Raw genomic sequence first — 19203 nt, forward strand, 5'->3', positions numbered from 1 at the left:
TGGCCCTGCCTTTGGTCAGGTAGAAGAGGCCTGTGAAAAGGTTGGAGTAGGTGGTAGGAAGATGTATGAGACTGGTCTTGCAACTAGTGCTTTTACAGGGATATGAGCCATGGGACAATGGGTTGGGAGCAGGATGGAATAGGGACAGCAATTTATCCTAATTCATATTGTTATCTGTGCAATATGATACTGACAATGTATTGATGTTTCCGAAAATTTCAATATCCAGAAATAATGGCCTGAAATAAATGATTTAAGTCTGCACAGAAACCCTGAGAAGGTCACTGCTACACCAATCTCAGACAATAAAGAGCCATTAAATGAAGTGGAAATGTGAAGCAAGTAAAAGAGAGAATATTAGCATGTGAGAAAGTTTGTAATAGTGCTAAAATTATGTTCATTTCAGGAAATAGACTTATCGTACCACAGTACTTCATCCAACACAGAACATGATGCTAGAATAGTGATGCATGTGTGGAATCAGCGGACAGAAGAGGATCATCCGCAGTGCCAAGTAGATATTGAAAAACACAATGTGATCATAGCACATGATGACACCAACTTGTTCACAGGGACTTGACTAACGATACAGTTTCACCCATGGAGTGGATTTGGCACAAGAACTATGCAATAAGCATTGATCTACCATATTTTACAGACTATAAGACACACTTTTTTCTTCAAAAAATTACCTCCAAAATGTAGGTGTGTCTTATGCTCAAAATTAATATAAAAACATCCAATGTTTGATTTAAAATTCCTGCCAGTCTTAAAAATGGCCATATACTCAATGCCACTGGAAACATCTCTCTATCTGGCAACATTGGATTCAACTAGCAGTGGTAGTGCACCAATGCAACAAACATTAGTTACGGGGGTTCACAAGCTTGCTAACACTGTCTTCCTCATACACTGCCATCACAAGCTCAGAACAATGTCTGGTCTATGATGCGTCATCGCAATCATTGGTGCCAGTGGACTTGAATTGAAAGGATTTGTGTTACTGATAACAATACAATATTTTTTTAAATATCTACTTTCATAATAGAAAAAAATAAAAGGTATTCATATGATGTGAGCTATAAAGTGAAAGTAGTATGTGCAGAAGAACACTGAAACAGAGTAGCAGAGTGGCATTTCAGCCCTCCACCAACAGGAAAAATCATTCACGGTTGGCATGCTAGTAAAGAAAAACTGAAAAAAAAGGGAGACTAAATGTGCAAATAGAAAATTGAATGCAAAATAGCCAGAATTAGAAGATGGCATTCTGAAATGGATTCAAGGACACTATCAAAATGGCTTTGGAACTGATACAAAAATGATTCAAATACACACACTTAAACCTGCACTACAGTGGAACTTAACAGACTAAAAGTATGAAGAGAAAATATTATCTTTCCATTGCTTTATTATTCAACATTGAAAGGAAACCAATGTGGAACTGAGTAAATAGTGAATGTGGATGAAACTCCTCTGACATGTGATGTGCCATGTAACAGAACTGTTGCCATGAAAGGGCTAAAACTGTTAACTATAAAAACAATATTGTGAAAAGGAAAATTGTAACTCACCATATAGCGGAGATGCTGAGTCATAGATAGGCGCAACAAAAAGACTGTCACAAATAGCTTTTGGCCAGTAAGGCCTTCATCAGAATTAGATGGCAAACACACACATGCATACACAAACACAACTCACACACACGACTGCAGTCTCAGACAACTGAGGCTACACTGCCAGTTGCCTGAGACTGCAGTCGTATGTGCGAGTTGTGTTTGCGTGAATGTGTATATGAGTGTTTGCTGTCTAATTCTGATGAAGACCTTACTGGCTGAAAGCTATTTGTGACAGTCTTTTAGTTGTGCTTATCTGCGACTCAGCATCTCTGCTATATGGTGAGTAGGAACTTTCCTTTTCACAATATTATTCCATTCCATCCTGGATTTTCCATTTTTCAACTACAAAAACATGTGGACATGAAAAAATCTACTACATTGTTGTCCTTTCATGTTGTGCTCAGGATGCTAAACTAAATTCAATGTACATTCTGAAGTGCAAAGCAATGCCAAATCTTCTGAAATACTGCCAAGTGGTGTTGTTCATGTACACGACAAAGGTTTGATGGACGAGGCTGGTATGATACTATGGATTAACAGAGTGTGGGAGAGAAGGAAAGGAGCTTTATTGAAGAAGAGTTCTGTTCTCGTGCTAGATCAGTTGAGCAGTCATTTAAAAATTTCTGTGAAAGAGATACTGAGACAGGAAAATACAGAGATTCCTGTTATTTTGTGAGTGCTTACTTCACTATTGCAACCTCATGATGTCTTCATAAATAAACCATTTAAAACATATATGAGAGAGGAATGGAATAAATGGATGATGGATGAAATGCAACATGAATTCACACCAAAGGGACCTTTAAAAAAACCTACATTCAAACAAGTGTGTCAGTGAATAAAACAGCTGTGGTCTAAGAGTGAGAGAAGACATTATTGTTAAACTTTCAAGAAGTGCGGCACAAGTAAGGCTCTCAATGGCAGTGGTGGTGGAGGAGGAGGAGGAGGAGGAGGAGGAGGAGGAGGAGGAGGAGGAAGAAGAAGAAAGGTCACACAACAATTTTCAGGCATTTTAAAGGTCAGTTTGGTTTTATAAGCTGCCCCCCCCCCTTTTAAGTCTGGCATTGCAATCTAACAGTAAAAATGTTAATTTTTTAAAAAGCTGCTTAAAAATTAAGGTGTGTATTATAGCCCGTAGCATTTCAATAGTCCATAAAATATGGTATTGCATCAATCCTGTATAATGTAATTGGATAGATAAAAAATCTACTCATCAAGCAGCTGCAGGAGAAAACAGAGCTTGGTGAGTAGATTTTTTTATCTATCCAACTACATTATATTTTCAAAATTGATTATTTCCATCAAGGGTTTGATACTCAGAGCCGCAGACTGGACTGGTGGCATGCACGATACTGCATGACCTCCCATTGTAGAAAAACTACAAACATTATGTACAAAAATAGTTGGCATGCTGCATGAGAAATGTAACTTGGGACAAGTCCCATTTCAGCCCATCCCACATTCATGGTCACTCGTGTTAGTCATTACTGTGATAAACACAGGTTGGTGGCTTGTGCTGTGGAAAAGCACAATAGACATACGCAAAGCGTGGCGGTTCAGGGTGTTGTGAGGCCACCGCTTCTGCATTTTGATAAATATGCAAACAGGTACAAATTCTGTGACGTGTGATAAAGAATGGATTATTAGCTTTGCTCTCAATAATGAGATTTGCAGTTGCTTGTTTTACGCATGCACCAGCCCGGGAGACATTATAAAGTGAAGCCTACAGATGCAGTTAGTTGCTAACAGTCAGTTGGAGCAAAAATTCAAATGGTAGGCTATTAGCGTATTCAACTTTAAAGATGTATGTTAAGTGTATTAGTAATAATAATAATAATAATAATAATAATACTGAACCACAATTAAAAGAAGAGAGTGTTGCTCAAGAGAGAACTGTTTATGGAAGCTAATTTTTTTTTAAATTTTGTGACATAATTTCATCACTGTAATTCAATAATCTGTTCCAACAAAGGATATAATAAACTAATAGCAAAATTTCAGTCAACTGTGCTTAATGACTTCCACCCAGTCAATCATCAAATAATGGTGATTAATAAACAATCAGTAATCAAGGAGGAGAGGAGTAAGTATACAGGGCATTTCTGTAAGAGCATGCAAAAATGTAACAGGACATAAAGAATGCTCAACTGAATTATTTGAGATAGGGAACCTGGGGTCAAGCCAGCTTAAGAAGATATGGAAGTAAACTTATCTATCGCCTTGTCCGTTTTCCAGCTTATTTACAACTAACAAACATACACATTTTCACATACTGTGCTGTTTATTTACATGTACAGTCTTTATTTCCAGTGAGGAGACAAGGAGGATGAGCCTGATTACCAGGAAGTCATGATACAGGTTTTGTTTACTTTACTTGTCCATAAGGTGGCTCTGTTGTATCATATTTACACTGTCTCATGACAGAATGCACTATGAATCAATGACAGATCCATTCATTACTCAGTGTTATTCAGAGACATACAGTACAATTCTATAGAGAAGTACTGGTACAGTATTTCATGGCCACTGGATTGGAAGGAGATGTCCTATTCCGTGGCCTGCAAGGTCACCTGACTTGAACCCCCTTCATTATTTTCTATGGGGATATCTAAAGTCACTTCATGTATGATCCCCTGGTGGATATGGAGATGGAATTGGCTGCCAGGATTGTGGCTGCGTGTGATGTGATTCGAAACACAACATGGATATTTGTCAGGGTGTGTCAGAATATCGTTCGTCGATGTCATGCTTGCACTGAGGTTGATGGCCATCAGTTACAACACATTTTGTAAGACAAAATACAAATGGTATATTCATGGTGTCAGCGATAGCATTTGCAGTTAACTGTGACTAATGTAAATTAAAAAGTACACAGTGATGTGATTTTATTCCTATTATCTCCTTAAGCTGGCTTCTCCGACCTCAGTTTCCCTACTTCAAATTGTTCAGTGGAGTATCCTCTATGTCTTGTTAAATTTTTGCACACACTTCTGGAAACACCCTGTACAGTGAGTGCAATGGGAGTGCTCACAGCATCTTTGGATACAATATGCAATCTCGATCTATAAGTTCTGGGAGCAATATGGACAACAACAATGTACTAAAATCTGTAGTAGGAAGCTCATTTCAGAGATATATATCGATTACTGAAATTAGAGTTGTCACAAATTATAATGTAGCAACTGTCACAATGTGTAGAGACAAGGTATGGGAAGAACACTAGGAAGGTATTTATAAAGCAGGCAGTACACAATGGAACACTTAATTCTTTCTTAAACATATTCCTGTGCACTTTTGAACTCCCTGAAACACATTAGAGCAAAACACATTAGAGCAAATTATCTGGGTAATACTGACAAGAGTGAATTACTTTTTGTATGAACAGAAAGTAATATATCATTCGAAGATGAGGTTGTCATCATGGGTCAAAACTTCTTTAGTATCAACACTGTAAAATCATTTAGTCTATTATATAAAACAAAAAGCTTCTGACTACAAAAGTGCTTTCTGACATTTTTTGATTAAAAAATCTTAGAATGCATTACTGATTTCTGTAAAAATCCATGTACAACCTCACAAATGAATTGCTGGCAGGGGAATTTTCTGTGACCTTGCAGAGACATCTGACTGTAAGGGCAAAAGGAAAATTAAAGTATTATAACTCTTCATGGAGGAAGATTAACTTTGCTACAAAAATCTGCGATTCATAATTACAAAATGTACCATAAGAGTGAAATTAAACAGTGTGGATGAGCACTAAGTACAGTATCTGACAAGATTTCGTGTTGTGTTCAATTCATGTTCTGCAGAGGCCTCTTCAAAGTTTTTTGGTGTCTTACACTCATTTTGCAGTAAATTTACTTCTCAATGGCATTTTTGGATACTAAGAAAATGAAACTGCCATTCACATTCAAAAAGTACATCACACAAAAATTATTTCGATGTACACTTTGCCTTCTTGCCTAGTATTAAGGGTGGGAATCCTTAACTGAGTGTAGAAGTCTTATGTTCATCATAAAAATGCCTCTATTCTAAAAAATGTAGATAATTATTACTCTTAAATCAACATACTCACGTAAATGTTAAGCAAGCGGCAATAGATTAAACTCCAACACTTTATGTAACTTAGTGGGCTGCAGCCACTTTCAAAATAACAGCTTTTTAGTTAACTTTACTTTTCATTTCTGGCAAGGCTTCACAGCAAACGTGCTCTGCAAGAATACTGTGGGCACAGGCCTACAAACAACAAGTATTGTACATCCTTCATCATCACAGGGAATAGGGTGGAGACTTTGTGGAGACTTAAGTAAATGAGGATATTGATCCTGAGGGAAATACTTGGAGATATCTAGAATGTGTTTATATTCCCTGCCACATTGTAGATCAATTACTTTAACCTGCAAATCAGTGCAAACTAGGTACTGCCAGATTCTTTTGTTTTCCCAGTCAGTTGCTCTAAGAATCCTGATCTATTTCATAACACAACTTGTGCTCTGTATGTAGACAAAAACTAACAAATTTCATGATAACCTTACGTTTTCAAAACCTTCTTCAACACCTCTAAGAATGTCACATCCAGCTGTGTGCCAGTGATATCTATAGAGTGCTAAAGAATATGCAAAAACTCTTTACAAAGATTTTACAGGTTGGTTCTGAACATTGTCTGCCATAACCTGTAAGCAAGCATAATTGTTGTGTTTGATAATGGCATCACGTGAAACTTTTCTACCTGGGGTGGACATAATTTTCCAGCTGCAGCTACCAAGTATTCTTTATTAAATCACCTTCTGTGAAAGGATGCAAGGTCTTTGCTAAAAGTAGTGCAAGTTTAAAGCTCATTCAAATGACACTCACTTGTTTCTTTTTTCTCTCTCCTCTTCTTCTTCTTCTTCCTCTTCAGAGAGCTTCCTTTTAACTTTTGAAACCTCTTGTGCATGCTCCGATTCTATCCTTTTCTGTTTCCATATCTTTGATGTAGTAAGACACATAACACCATTGTAAACTGAATTTCCTGAAAGTATTCAGTACCTTATGGATTTGCTTCTTTTTGTACAAAAAGATATGATTCCTCACGCTGAGGATTGAAATGCAAGAGACTGTTGGTGTTACACAATGCTGACTTGCAATTGCTGCTATTAGATGGCACCACTGTTAAAACTGGCTCTCCCCTAATTCACAGCTGGTGCTTCTTCCATCTACATCTACATCTACATCTACATACATACTCCGCAATCCACCATATGGTGCGTGGCGGAGGGTACCTCGTACCACAACTAGCATCTTCTCTCCCTGTTCCACTCCCAAACAGAACGAGGGAAAAATGACTGCCTATATGATTCTGTACGAACTCTAATCTCTCTTATCTTATCTTTGTGGTCTTTCCACAAAATGTAAGTTGGCGGCAGTAAAATTGTACTGCAGTCAGCCTCAAATGCTGGTTCTCTAAATTTCCTCAGTAGTGATTCACGAAAAGAACGCCTCCTTTCCTCTAGATACTCCCACCCGAGTTCCTGAAGCATTTCCGTAACACTCGCGTGATGATCAAACCTACCGGTAACAAATCTAGCAGCCCGCCACTGAATTGCTTCTATGTCCTCCCTCAATCCGACCTGATAGGGAACCCAAACGCTCGAGCAGTACTCAAGAATAGGTCGTACTAGTGTTTTATAAGCGGTCTCCTTTACAGATGAACCACATCTTCCCAAAATTCTACCAATGAACCAAAGACAACTATCCGCCTTCGCGACAACTGCCATTACATGCTTGTCCCACTTCATATTGCTCTGCAATGTTACGCCCAAATATTTAATCGGCGTGACTGTGTCAAGCACTACACTAGTAATGGAGTATTCAAACATTACGGGATTCTTTTTCCTATTCATCTGCATTAATTTACATTTATCTATATTTAGAGTTAGCTGTCATTCTTTACACCAATCACAAATCCTCTCCAAGTCATCTTGTATCCTCCTACAATCACTCAACGACGACACCTTCCCGTTGCGACCACATGATGTAATTAGATTTCTCTTCAACACATTGCAAGAGCCTGAGCATGCATGAGTGCTCATGCTCGGAATCAACAAGCTGTTAAGCCCTGGTTTACAGCCTATGCAGAAACAAAGAGAATGTAGCAGTTTAACCATAGTTAACTGTTAATGCAGACTGCACTATTAGTTTCTGATGGTTACTTCTTGTTTATTTGTTTATGTATATTTTGCCTCATTCCATATCCATACATATTCTTCTTCATACAACATTTGGGGGGGGGGGGGGGGAGGGGGGTGTGTGTGTGTGAATTCCTTAAGTTGTGATAGACTGGCCAAGGAAACTGGCCCAAAAAGTGTTTTCAGCATTCCACAGTAACATAATCTAAAGAACAAAGAAATCATCATAAATTGAAACAGAAATCATCATAAACTGAGGAAGATAAATATTCTCAGCAAGATGAAGCAACAGCACATGCAATCTTAGGCAATAAAATCTCTTGGTCTTCAACATAATCTGATCTGTCCCTGTGATTTTTACCTGTGGGGTAAGTTAGAAGGTTAAGTGTACACAAATAAACTCACACAACAGAAGAACTATAGCAGAACACCGAAGACACTACTGCACCAAAAACAAATATTCACATTGGTTGTATAATATTCTTGACTATGTATTTAAAAAAGCCTCTGCTTATGCACTAAAACAGCCACAGGCAACTCCTATATTTACGGTTTTTGTTTTAAAAAGGACAGACACGCCGATAATGTAAACAACTAACATCCAGTATCCCAACTGAAGTGTTTTCTCAAACATAACCAAGTTTTTTTACAGTCTGCTTCAAAACCACACTGCAAGAACTTCATTACTATCACAAAGTCAATGGGGTTTTAGCAAATGCACTTCTACATCAACAGCTATATATCAGTTCTTAGAAGCTGTCTTTAAACCACTGGACAACGGAGAACATGCAACTTGTATATTCCTAGATCTGTAAAATTCATTTGCCATAACTCACCACAATCCTCTTATTCATAAACTAGCACAAAAATGTGCAGAAGCATCTCAGACCACAGGGTAAATTCTCGCCTACAAGACAGGTGGCAAACAGCGATATTAAGGCATCAAAGTGTTTATTAGAATAACTACAAATTGATTCAATAAAGCAGTAAGTATTGTGTAGCACTGCACTTTGTCCTAGGACCCCTATTGTCCCTTCTTTACACTTGTAATGTAGACTATTTTACTGAAGAAGGGGGAAAAATAATTATTTGCATGTGACACCGGCATTTTAATTATGGCTGCAGATTATATCTCAATGGAATCGGCAACAGACACTACACTTTAATATAGTAAAAAATGCAAGCAATCAGTATACTCTTTGAAGCATGACATACACTTGGTAGATGGCATCTGCAATGTTTTTATTTATATGTTTCAGTTGCACATAGCATTTCTGTGTTCTGTTTGCAATATATCATTTAGTTCTTGAGGATGGCAACTTAGACCTCGCTGTGTACTAGATCAATATACACCTAGTGCAGATGGCAATCCACTGAGAGGGATGATGTTTTGGATCGTGTTCTAGACTAGTCCTATACAGGTTTAGTTGAGATGGCGAGTGTATTGATGATTTCAGAATTGATGTTCTACTTTGATGAGTTATATCACTGTTCACAACCTCCTTTTTTATGAAAAAATTGTGGTGGCAAACTGATTTGTAGCATGCATAAAAAGTTCTCGGTTTACTTGCCGCGTCAAATTTGGATAAAATCCCAAGCTTTCGATGACTACCTCCGTCATCTTCGTCAGGGGTAAAACTGACTGTCGTGGACCGGTGAGGCTTCCGCTTTTATAAGCAGTGGACAGCTTCTCATTGGCTGGATGACGTCACAGTGAAACCGATGTGTTCTGAGGTGGCGGCCTCTATATCCATAGATTTTGTTTGCGCGCTTTATCCAGCATTGCTTGCAGCGCCATCCATCGCAACAGGCGGAGAACTGCGAGGAATGTAAGAAGTCTCCCTCTCCGCTCTTTCTATATCAATTGCGCACTTCCATGCATTGCTGAGTGCATAACCGGAACCTCTGTTGAAATTATTTTCACAGAGTCTAATTTCAACTGCTTCCCTGATGACAGAGTCCGAATAGTTTGAAGCGTGAGCAAGTAGTCTTGTTTCATCGAATAAAATCTTATGTTTATTTAACAAACTGTGCTCAGCCACCGCTGATTTTTCTAGATACCTGTATTTCAGGTGACGCTGATGTTCCACACTGCGATTGGCGACAGTTCTTATAGACTGGCCCACATAACTTTTGCCACACTCGCAAGGAATGCTGTAAATTCCCGGTACTCTCAGACCAAGATTATCTTTCACGGGTCGCAGCATTTCCTTAATCTTCCTGGGTGGCCGGAAGACTGGTCTGATTCCTTGCCAGCTCAGGACTCTTGCTGGTCGTTGCACCGCAGAATGGTAGCCGCGCGATGTGTTGGTCCTCTTGATCTGTTCGAACAGTGTCCTTTCTTGGTTTCTTCGCCAGAGTAGATCTGATATCACGATCAGAATAACCATTTTTTATGAATACCGTCGTCAGATGGTTAATCTCGGAGCCGAGATGATCCTTGTCTGAAATAGTCCTTGCTCTGTGTACCAAGGTGTTCAGCATAGCTCTCTTCTGAGCTAGGTGGTGAAAACTATGCGCGTTTAGATATAAATCGGTATGCGTCGGTTTTCTGTGCACAGAATGTCCGAGACGTCCATCTGATTTTCGCTCCACCAGTACATCTAAGAAGGGTAACTTTCCATCCTTCTCCACCTCAACTGTAAATCTTATGTTCTGATGTATACCATTCAAATGTTCAACAAACTGCTGCAGTGCCTCATTGCCACGTGGCCAGATAAAAAATGTATCGTCAACATACCTGAAGAAGCAGGATGGACGTAAGGGAGCACTGTTCAACGCTCGTTCTTCGAAATCCTCCATGAAGAAGTTAGCTATGGCTGGTGACAGTGGCGAACCCATAGCTGTTCCATCAATCATTTCATAATATTTTCCACCATACAAAAAATAGGTGGTCGTCAAAGTGTGTCGAAATAACTTCAGTATTTCAGGAGAGAAATGAGCAGACAACATTTTTAACGTATCTTCCACTGGAACCTTTGTAAACAAAGAGACCACATCTAGGCTGATCATGATGTCATTCGGATCTATCTTCATCTGCTTTATAATGTCAACAAACATTTTTGAGTTAGTAATATGATGGCTACAGTGGCAGACTATAGGTGCTAATAATTTGGTTAAGTATTTTGCCAACCGATATGTAGGAGACCCAATAGCACTAACAATAGGTCTCAACGGAACCCCATCCTTATGGACTTTGGGTAGACCATATAACCTGGGTGGCCTTGGTCGTAGATTCTTGACTAGTTCTTCTGGGAGGTCAGAGTTCTTCAGTAGCTTCCCCGTCTTCCTATTAAGTGCTGCTGTGGGATCCCGTTTAAGAATACGGTATGTGGCATCTTCCAATGTTGAACATTTGAATGGTATACATCAGAACATAAGATTTACAGTGGAGGTGGAGAAGGATGGAAAGTTACCCTTCTTAGATGTACTGGTGGAGCGAAAATCAGATGGACGTCTCGGACATTCTGTGCACAGAAAACCGACGCATGCAGATTTATATCTAAACGCGCGTAGTTTTCACCACCCAGCTCAGAAGAGAGCTACGCTGAACACGTTGGTACACAGAGCAAGAACTATTTCGGACAAGGATCATCTCGGCTCCAAGATTAACCATCTGACGACGGTATTCATAAAAAATGGTTATTCTGATCGTGATATCAGATCTACTCTGGCGAAGAAACCAAGAAAGGACGTTGTTCGAACAGATCAAGAGGACCAACACATCGCGCGGCTACCATTCTGCGGTGCAACGACCAGCAAGAGTCCTGAGCTGGCAAGGAATCAGACCAGTCTTCCGGCCACCCAGGAAGATTAAGGAAATGCTGCGACCCGTGAAAGATAATCTTGGCCTGAGAGTACCGGGAATTTACAGCATTCCTTGCGAGTGTGGCAAAAGTTATGTGGGCCAGTCTATAAGAACTGTCGCCGATCGCAGTGTGGAACATCAGCGTCACCTGAAATACAGGTATCTAGAAAAATCAGCGGTGTCTGAGCACAGTTTGTTAAATAAACATAAGATTTTATTCGATGAAACAAGACTACTTGCTCACGCTTCAAACTATTGGGACTCTGTCGTCAGGGAAGCAGTTGAAATTAGATTCTGTGAAAATAATTTCAACAGAGATTCCGGTTATGCACTCAGCAATGCATGGAAGTGCGCAATTGATATAGAAAGAGCGCAGAGGGAGACTTCTTACATTTCTCGCAGTTCTCCGCCTGTTGCTCCAAGCAACGCTGGATAAAGCGCGCAAACAAAATCTATGGATATAGAGGCCACCACCTCAGTACACATCGGTTTCACCGTGATGTCATCCAGCCAATGACAAGCCGTCCACTGCTTATAAAAGCGGAAGCCTCACCAGTCCACGACATCAGTTTTACCCCTGACGAAGATGACGGAGGTAGTCATCGAAAGCTTGGGATTTTATCCAAATTTGACGCGGCAAGTAAACCGAGAACTTTTTATGCAAGGACTCCGTCGCAAAAGACTTCATAGTCTGATTTGTAGCATAGTCAGAAACCCAGGTTAGTTGGAAGGTGACAATTTTGTTGAGAGCTGGTGTAAGTCAATGAATGTCACGATACTCTTTTTTTATATTTCCACTGTGCATTCCATATTACATTTATGTCCCTAAAAAATCCTTATATTTTTCCACTCTTGTCTGATATTTTCCAACAGTTAATATCAAACATATTAAAAAGGTGTTAATAACAAGGCCATTCCCGCTCAAAAACCCCTGTTCCCAGAGGATTACACCTATGCTATGTTAATGACACCCTCAGTCTATTGATGATGTGTCACGTTATTTACAAATCTCAGCACTATTAGCTGGTTCCATCAAAATAAAATAACAATAATATATAACTGTTCACAAATTTCCATTTTCTCTGGTTTTTTTTTTTTTTTTTTGTTACAAGAATTTGATACGATACATTACTGAAGTCTGTTATTGAAACTAAAGTTGTAGGAATAGAACTACAAAATAACTTCAGATGGGACTTTTGTGTAAAACTTTTCAGAACAACAACTTGAAAAGCTTGTTCTGCTTTTCGTGTATTAAGGCAAAGTGTAAGTAATTCAGTAATGATGCAAACAAATAACGCTTACTTCCATTTATTACTTCATTATGGGCTAATATTCTAGGGCAACTTGAACCTTGTCTAAAAAGTCTTTATGATGTAGAAAAAAAGCTGTCAGGGCTGTCTGCAACTTAACACAAGAGCAGCAGAGAATGTGATATCTCTAGAACAGCTGGAAGGGATCATTTGAGTCCTAATAAGATGTGCGTTAAAAATCCACAATGTGATTAAAGTTAGACCTGTACTTTTTCCATTAATCAACCCAGAAATGAGTTATTTCTGCAGTTCCTTCATTTATCTCACTTGTTTGTTTTGAAACATTGAAATTAAACTTTGTTATTTCCCATTCATCAGTTCATTTGCTAGCTGGAATGAACTCACAGTAGATGATCCTTGCTTTTATTGTTGGCATGTCTAGGATGCCGTAAAAAACATGCGTCTGCCATCTTCTGCAAGTAAAATTAGTTGAATCATGTTGTCATTGATTTCCACACCATACTTTGCAGTGTTATAAAAGAAAAAATTTTTATGCTTTTTCTTTCGTTCTTCACTCACTGCTATTTCAGGATGTAGTGCACTGAGAATAACAACTTCCTTATTCTTCTTCCTTTGGTACACTCTGACATACCAGTATTCTTCAATGAGGGAATGTACGTCATACTTGTTTCCATTCATGCAGTTAGGGAGTTTTCGATGAATCTTGTTGACATTTTATTCTGTCGAAGTTTCTTGAAAAGCTGAAGGGATGTGAAGTAGTAGTCTGCTGTCATATTCCTTCCTTGGTTTAGAAATGACTGCATGAGACCAAAAATGATATACTCTCCCAATGGCTGATTGTCTGGTCAGACATTTTCCTTACTGCAGTACGCGAAGGCACTGCAGGTGTACTTGGATGCCACATCTGCAGCTATACAAATTTGAATCTGTACTTGTCAGGTATGCTTCACATAAATTGGGTAAAAAGCTGCACCTTGCTTTGCTTGGAAACAACTGCTCATCAACTGTAAGATTTCACCAGGATGATATAACAGAGACAGTTTTGTGCAGACTTGTTCCGTATTCCAGAAATAAGAGCGCACATCTCTGCAGTAATATACTGAATTTGAGATGGCTTCTCATTAATCTGTTAAATTGATGGAATCTGTTTGTCATCGTTTTATTCCTGATAAAAATAAGACACACAAAATTGTGACCAAAAGTCATTCAAGGAAACACGTTTAGCATAAAAAGTACCTCTGGCATACATGATACCAATCACTGCCTCCAATTATACAGCCTAAATGATGATTAAAAAAAAAAAAAAAATCATTTCAGGAATTTCATTCTGTGTGTTTTATATAACACACAACATCACTCATCCACTTGGTGGCATGCATACGCAATGGGCCCTCCCTCTCTCCTTCAGGACATTCAAAGCAATCCTTCTTCCAAGTAGTGGTGTGTTAGTAACTTTGCATTCTATTCCATCTCTAGCTGACATCTTCAACATTGCAGCAACTGATCCCTGAGACTGTTCTGGAAACTGGGGAGTCATCTAGTGATGGTAACACCTGCTATGTTCATCAACAGTTGTCTCGGACAGAAAATCACCCTAATCCAATAAGCCATTTCCTAATTAAGTGCATATGTCATCATTCGAGGCAATGATTGTTAACCAAAACAATACGCAACACAAGAAGATTTGTAATTATTAGAACAGCAGTATTCTAAAAATGAGTTGTGGCATGGGTCAATGACTTCTGCTGCTATTGCAGATATACTTCATGAAAATCTACTAAATTACGATAAACAGTTGTTAAAAGTAAAAGAAATGTGAAAATGTCACAAAGTTTGGTGGAAAGATGTTAAAAACTGAATTATTGTGGAAATAAAAGTTGAGGGAAGTCTTTTGACCACTGTCTGCTCCATTTACTGCATATTTATATTTTCTCCTTTCACCAATTAAATTCAATATTTCTTCTGTTACCCAAGGATTTCTACTAGCCCTCGTCTTTTTACCTACTTGATCCTCTGCTGCCTTCACTACTTCATCCCTCAAAGCTACCCATTCTTCTTCTACTGTATTTCTTTCCCCCATTCCTGTCAATTGTTCCCGTATGCTCTCCCTGAAACTCTGTACAACTCCTGGTTCTTTCAGTTTATCCAGGCCCCATCTTAAATTACAACCTTTTAGAAGTTTCTTCAGTTTTAATCTACAGTTCATAACCAATACATCGTGGTCAGAGTCCACATCTGCCCCTGAAAATGTCTTACAATTTAAAACCTGGTTCCTAAATCTCTGTCTTACCATTATATAATCTATCTGAGACCTAGTATCTCCAGGATTCCTCCATGTATACAACCTTCTTTTACGATTCTTGAACCAAGTGTTAGCTATGATTAAGTTATGCTCTGTGCAAAATTCTACCCCCAATCCATATTCACCTACTATGTTTCCTTCTCTCCCTTTTCCTACTCTTGAATTCCAGTCTCCCATGACTATTAAATTTTCGTCTCCCTTCACTGCCTGAATAATTTCTTTTATCTCATCATACATTTCATCAATTTCTTCATCATTTGCAGAGCTAGTTGGCATATAAACTTCTACTACTGTAGTAGACATGGGCTTTGTGTCTATCTTGGGCACAATAATGCGTTCACTATGCTGTTTGTAGTAGCTTACCCGCACTTCTATTTTTTTATTCATTATTAAACCTACTCCTGCATTATCCCTATTTGGTTTTGTATTTAAACCCTGTATTCACCCGACCAAAAGTCTTGTTCTTCCTGCCACCAAACTTCGCTAATTCCCACTATATCTAACTTATCCATTTCTCTTTTTAAATTTTCTAACCTACCTGCCCGTTTAAGGGATCTGACATTCCATGCTCCAATCCGTAGAACGCCAGTTTTCTTTCTCCTGATAACAACGTCCTCTTGAGTAGTCCCCGCCCAGAGATCCGAATGGGGGACAATTTTACCCAAGAGGAAGCCATCATCATTTAACCATACAGTAAAGCTGCATGCCCTCGGGAAAAATTACGGCTGAAATTTCCCCTTTCTTTCAGCCATCCGCAGCACCAGCACAGCAAGGCCATTTTGGGTGTTACAAGGCCAGATCAGTCAATCATCCAGACTGTTGCCCCTGCAACTACTGACAAGGCTGCTGCCCCTGTTCAGGAACCACACGTTTGTCTGGCCTCTCAACAGATACCCCTCCGTTGTGGTTGCACCTATGGTATGGCCATCTGTATCGCCGAGGCACACAAGCCTCCCCACCAATGGCAAGGTCCATGTTTCATGGGGGGCTGTGAAGCAACATGTAATACACCTCACCCACAGCAGAATGAAATAACAAAATATGTATGTCCACATTAATTCATTCAAAGATAAAAATACTTTTCAGAAACTGTATAGGTAAACATTGTAATCTGCTTTTACAATCATTAAATTTACCAGGTTTCACAATGATCATATTACACAATACACTCAAGTGTCATCCTATAAGATCTCTGAATAGCCACGAACCACTGAAATATGAATGAAATGAGTGTTAGTGTCAGTGGTGTTGAGAAACAGCTGGAACAGTTCAAAACTGCACAAAGCTCCAGGCCCCAACGGAGTCCCTGTCAGACTCTACACTGAATTTGCAGCTGTGTTAGAGTCTCTTTTAACTAAACCTATCATGGATTCCTCGAACAAAAAATGATCCCAGTAGTTGGAAGAACATATGGATGTTTCATATACAAGAATGGTATTATAACTGATCAACAAAACCTTTCTTGCCACCATAAGAGAGACAGTGGCGACATGAGCACTGTATTTTAGTAAAAAATTTGAATACCATGTCTACAGGGAAAGGAGTTCAGAATATGTTCTAAGATGCTTCAACAAATTGATTTCAGAGATATTGGACAGTAGTTTTGTTGATCCCTTAATCACCTGCTCCATGGCAACAAGCAAGGATTCCAAAAACATTGGTCATGCAAAACCTAACCTGCACTTTTCTCATGACATAACGCATTGGATCAAGGCAGTCTGGAAGACGCAATATTTCTTGGCTGCCAACAACTAGGCCTATTTACCTCAGTACCACATCTACACTTAAGTGTCAAAAGTATGATCATGTGGGGTATCAAGCAAAATTTGTGACTTCACTGAGGATTTTTTGGTAAGCAGGATGCAACATGTTCTCTTGGATGGAGTCACACATTCAGACATGGATGAAACTTCAGGTGTGCCTCAGAGAAGTAAGTTGGGATGCTTGTTGTTCATGCTGTACCGGCATGTTATGATCTTGTGGACAATATTAATGGTAAAATCAGACTTTTTTTCCAGATGATTCAGTTTTCTATAATGAAGTACTATCTAAAAGACGCTAAACGGAAAAAAAATGTAGTATCCTATTACAGTAGTATCAATAAGTAACTGTTGGAATCAGCCAACTCAAACAAATACCTAGGTGTAATACTTAGTAGAGATATGAAATGGAATGATCAATAGGCTCAGTTATGGGTAAAGCAGGTGGTAGGCTTCAGTTTATTAGTAGAATACTGGGAAAATGTAATCAGTCTAGAAAGGAGACTGCTTACAGATGAAACTCATGCGATCCATTCAGGAATATTGCTTAAATGTGTAAGTGTGTGCGACCCATACCAAATAGGGCTAAAATGAGATACAGAACGTATAGAGAGAGAAGAGCAACATTAGTTGTCACGCGTTTGTTTGGCCTGTGAGTGTGTGTCACAGAGATGCTGTACGAGAAACTGAACTGGCAGACTTTAAGATTAATGTTATCTATACCAAAAAAGTCTACTTAAATAGTTTCAAGAACTGGTTATAAAATATGACTCTAGGAATATAATATAACCCTCTACTTACTGAAGTAAAAGACTCGACCAATACTAAGTAAGAGCGTACATACGTCCAAGCAGTTCACAACACAAATTGCCGGTGAGGGAATACCTTAAGAAGAAAGACGCTGTTGCAGAAATTTCATCAAAACACCATTACTTCTAACTACATAAGGTATTATGCTTGTCTCAATGAAGTATGTGCAGACGCAAAAAAATCTTAGCATATAACTGTGTGAGAAATCATTTAAAACTTTTCCCAAAGGCAAAGTCGCTCTTCGTTTTTGCAGTTCCTGACAAAAAAATATCAACGGCAACAATAACATTACTGGCATGTCACTGTTCAGAAACGCAACATTCAAGTAAAATACACTCATCAAGATCTGTTTTATTATGACCTCTTGGTATACGAGATTAGAACTAATGGTTTTACAATAAATAAAATGGATTGTTGATTTACAAGCAGGTATAATAAATGCACATACTGTTATCAAACCAATGGTCAGTACTTCGTCATTCGTAAGCAGCGTGCAGCAAGTTCACCGCTGTGTTGGCTAAGTGGCTAGTGGCTACACTGATAATAACAAGAGGTTGAAGAAACCTAGCCATGTTCAACAAAAGACTAGCGCTGACAAATCGCGTGTTGCCCTGGTAACGCTTCGTGTTGTGTTTGGAAACAGTTCGCATACAAGTTGATGAATTTGATGTTCATACTTATCAGTGTACGAGATAAATCGTATTACATACTGTTTCATCTGCTGCTTTATCGGATGAGACACAGCAAACTAGATCAGGTAATGGCATAAAAAAATATGGAAGCGTTCTTAATCGTTTACGCAGATTTTATTTCTTTCCGCATGCAGCTGAAATTTTACATATTATACGATACAGCCTACACAATATTTAAGGTGGGCGAAAGACTTCCGATATTAATACACCAAAGTTTAATTTACTACCAATCTGAGCACCTAGAAATTTGAACTGTTCAAACAAACTTTAAAAGAACCTGGTAGCCACAAATGGGCTAAATCTCAATTTTGATCAGTATACAAGAATTACAGCAACCTCTACAACATGTGTTGACAATATTGTAAGTAGTTATAATTATTATGTAAAAGAAAAGTTTCTTCTAGTTTTAGGAGTATCAGACCATAAAGCGCTATCTGTATCACTACCGAAGCAAAATTCAGTCTGCACAACAAAAAGATGCAGGAATTTCAGTCAAGAAAATGTGGAAGTATTTTGCAAAAAACTAAGCCAAGCCAAGTGGACAGTCAGCAAACACACTTCCACAAGTGACAATTACAATATCTTTTTAACTGAATTCTTTGGTATATCCAATGAATGCTTCCCTTTTGTAACAGGGAGGACTAAGTCCCAAAAAAGTAAAACCTGGGTAACAAAAGGAATTAGAGTGTCTAGCGCTACTAAGAGGAAACTGCATATGGAGGCAAAAGTAAATAGAAGCCCACAATTTCTTAAGTAGTATGTAAGCACATACAAAAA

General features: G+C 38.7%; 1 protein-coding gene across 2 annotated transcripts in view; it reads right to left on the reverse strand.

Annotated features, from left to right (window-relative positions):
- The window catches only part of LOC124612509 (vesicle transport protein USE1), a 133635-nt gene extending 115337 nt beyond the window's left edge, over window positions 1-18298 (reverse strand). The window contains exon 1 of one of the 2 annotated variants that reach the window (XM_047140755.1): window positions 18183-18298. The gene's annotated coding sequence lies outside the window, so the exon portion shown is untranslated. Of the gene's footprint in view, window positions 1-17809; window positions 18005-18182 lie in introns of those variants that run through there. The other variant, XM_047140756.1, reaches the window with a different exon arrangement.
- Between the last annotated feature and the right edge of the window lie 905 nt (window positions 18299-19203).

This window comes from Schistocerca americana, chromosome 4 (assembly GCF_021461395.2).
Source record: "Schistocerca americana isolate TAMUIC-IGC-003095 chromosome 4, iqSchAmer2.1, whole genome shotgun sequence".
Taxonomy (NCBI): Eukaryota; Metazoa; Arthropoda; class Insecta; order Orthoptera; family Acrididae; genus Schistocerca; species Schistocerca americana.